The following is a 3,800-nucleotide window of genomic DNA, read 5'->3' on the forward strand; positions in this document are numbered from 1 at the left end:
GGCTGGAGGTCCGCCCGGTGGCGGGCCCAGGCAGCCCCGTGGCCGAGCACCGGGGTCCAGCGCCTCCATGCACACCGAGCGTCCCCAAAGATGGTGGCTGCGTCACCCGTGGGGCTGGCAGCCCCTCTCAGGGGTAGCTACAGCCAAAGGGTGGAAAAACCAAAGGGGGGAAAAGGAGGCTGCAAAACAGAACTGGGGAGGGACCCATCCTGGGGTGGGGACACCAGGAGAAGAGCAGGAGATACGGTCCCCACCATGGGGACGCGGACATGATGTCCCCATTGAGAGACTGCTAATATTAATTAAGATGAAACCTGGCGGGTCTTTAGCAGATCCCATTCTCCTCAGATGGGAAGGGAACATGTTTGTCCCCCATGGCAGCAAAAACTTAGTAATACCCTTGATGCCTTTTGCCTGACGCACTCTAATTTCTTTATCCAGCCAAGTGTTACATGGAAATGCAAACTGAAAACCATGAAAAATACCGAGTGGGACAGGGCTATACCGAGGGCATTGGGTATTAGCTGGGGTGGGCACAGCAGGACTCAAAAACCCAACAAACCTGGGGGCACCAGCAAACGCGGGAGGAGCAGGGGACCAGGCAGAGGCACCCGCTCGCCTCAGTGGGGTGGCAAAAGCACCTCTGCAGTGCAGCCATAAAGCTCTGAGTGGCGAGAGATGCAGAAAGCTGCAGAGGTTTCCTATGGGAGGGTGGACCACCAGCATCAGCCAAAAGGTCATCCTCGCAGCATTCACCGAACGGGGTCCACAGAGCAAAATTTAAGGAACTTGCTCACGCATGGCGTTTAGCAGTTGCCCATCGAGCCCACTCCCACCCCACCTCCTCCTCAGCCAGCTGAAAATGCATTTCTTGCTGCAGTGGGAGGAGGGCTCATCCACCGCTCCCTTTTTTGGCAATGTCCGTATATCTCAGGAAGCCTATCGCTGATGAAATACATGACACGCCGAGGGAAGTGGCACTGAACATATGGCTCTGCGGTGTAATATATTCAGAGAAGTTTGATTTAAACGTAGCGGAGAGGTAGGTGGAGGTCCTACAATCTGTTTAGGGGGAGCCGTGCCCTTCAAAGGATTTTGAGGTTATTTGCGACAAAATCAGATGTGAGACTGAGCCAAGCTCAATGACACCGATGCTGAGACCATGCGGACGACATCAAAGAAAACTGCGGGAGATGCACCACTGTTCAGGCGTTTCTGGAGCACCAGGCTTGGACCAGCCTTTCCCACCGCTCAGAGGTCACTCCACGGCAAGGTGTCCTGCTACCACTCATGCTAAAAGGCTGGGTCGATGCAAAGCAGCTTCCAAGGCTTTTTCTGAGCTCCCAAATCTTAAAACAAAGAAAAGCATCACAAGAGACCATGTGCAATGTCCCCACGTGTGCTGGCTCCTGCCCCGGAGCAGGAGGGAGCCGATGCTGAGCCTCCAGCCTGCAGCAGAGACATGCTGGTCTGACACAGGCCACTCCATGCAAGGTTTAAAAAAAGTAATTAGGTATAGTAGCTTAAAACAAGCACAGCAGCATTCTGCTGGTCGGATGACCTTAATTAGACTGTAAAGTGGGGAGAACATTAATAGGAAACGGTGCCTGCCTGGAGGTGATGAATGGAACGCATTGATCTCTCAGTACCAAGCCGGCGACTCTTTGTTTGGTGGAAAACATACGATTAAAAGTAGTCCAGCAGTAAATATAGCGCAGCCCCTCATTCACCTGCTGTGGTAGAGCTTGGTCAAGCACGCCTCTGTGTTCAGTGCAGGACCAGCTGCATGGAGCTACGGGCCGGTTTTATATAGAAGCTTGTGATGTAATTGTCCTTCCTGACTTCAAAGCTTGGGTCTGTGCAGCCATCGATGTCCTGCTATTGAGGCAGAGCGAGATTTCCTTGCAAAATCCCACTTGAACACACAGATGCCAAAACGGGCAGGTCTTAGCTCACCTGCCTGTATCACGCACATATCGCACCTTGTGTTGCAAGCAATCTCTGAAAACCTCATGGGGTTCCTCACCGGTAGAAATGCAGCCACTGTTTTCTCAGTGCTTTTATTCAAGCGGCCTCGAAGCCTGGAGGGTCAATGCAATGTGCCAACGTGCTTCGAGGGCACCTGGGGCTAGATGGAGCCAGGTATTTAGTACTTGCTTATTGCTGGTCTGGCTATAAAGTGATTCTCCGCAGAGCCAGGAGTTCATTACTGGAGTTGTTCTCTACAATTGCGTTTTCTGGGGCATGGCTGTGAGATTGAAAGTTAATGTCTGCAAGAGCAGGAGAAGAGAGGGTTTCAGCACTGGTGCATTCCCGGAGCTCCACAGGCAGCTTCCCCAGCAAGGCACGCCTGCAGCAAGGCACGTGCATCATCTCCTTCATCCCACGCGACTTGGGAACAGAACACAAAGCCCCTTCCTCCCTACTAACACGCGTCCTGCAATGCATCCCCAGTTTTGTTCCATTGGCACTTCATGGCACCGCGATGGCTGGCAGCATCCACATGCTGCTGCCCCTCGCTTGCTGGTGGAGGATGCATGTCCCAGGGGAGCGTGCATTGGCAGGGAGAGGGGGGGAAGCAAGCTGGGAATTTATTTTGTTGTTTTTACCATTTGAGTAAAGCCATTTTCTCCTCCGCACAGCTGAGGAAGTCAGAAACTTGTGGCAAAGGAGCCAGCAGGATTTCTTTCGCTATTCAATGTTCATGCCTTTCCCCACTGCCCATATTCACAGGGTGTTTTGCTGGCCCCTTCCCGTCCCATTTCTCAGTCTCCAGTGTCCCTTTGACTGTCCCTTCCACTCTTGTATCTCTTGCAAAGCCAGAGAAAACCTGAAATCAGCCTGCACCCCTGTACCCCAGGGCACAGGCTAAGTGCTGAGACAGCAGCAAAAACGCTGGGATGAAGGCAAATACTGTATCAACATCCAATTTGCAGGCTACGGCAAGGAACCTGGAACAGCATTTCCATGCCTGTGCACTTTCAGTTGCTTGCGTCCCTCCTTTTCATCCAGAAGTGCTTTCTGTGTCCAGACCATAGTGTTGTTTTTACATGATGCATGCTTGTTTTAGGATGCCTCTTAAGGAAATTCTCTGCAGAACTATATATTAAATTTCTTTCCAATTCATGCTCGTTTTTGGTATCAGAAGCATGTTATCATACACCAGATGGAGCTAAATAAAAACACCACATGAGTGCTGGAGTATACTGATGTGATAGATATATAATAATTAGGATGTGCTGTAAAGCGATTAAGGCTGCAAATCTGAAGCATCTATTATATTTCCTCTATTTCTCTTTCTACAATTTTTCTCATAGCATGGTGACAACTAGCAACATTAGCATCCAAATACAACTTTTTAAGGCATACACAGACTGTAATATCTGCAGTATTTATCCTGGTGTGACTCAGTCTATCTGACAATAACAGAATTAAAGCAAAGCCCTCTCCCCGCACAGGAGACAGCAGCAGCGCTCGGGTCCAGATACGCCGGAGCTGGACAAATTCCTCCCGGTCAGTAAGTGTGGGAGCAGCAGAGCATCCATGCTGTCAGGATGGACAGGGACAGAGGGACGGTGGCCAGGGCGTCCAGGGACAACGTTTCTGACTTTGGAAATGTCACCGCACACCGGCCGGACGTTTGCAGAGAAACCAGCGTGGGGACACTGCTCCCTACTTGCAGGCAGCAGGAAGACAAGCTCTGTGCTGCCACCTTGCATGGGATGCCAGCGGCTGCTCACGGCTTCCTCGGGGTCCTACGGCCCCGTTGCACCGGCACGGGAAGGCTCGGCGGGACGTGA

The sequence above is a fragment of the Pygoscelis adeliae genome, unplaced genomic scaffold, assembly GCF_000699105.1.
Source record: "Pygoscelis adeliae isolate BGI_AS28 unplaced genomic scaffold, ASM69910v1 Scaffold286, whole genome shotgun sequence".
Lineage (NCBI taxonomy): Eukaryota > Metazoa > Chordata > Aves > Sphenisciformes > Spheniscidae > Pygoscelis > Pygoscelis adeliae.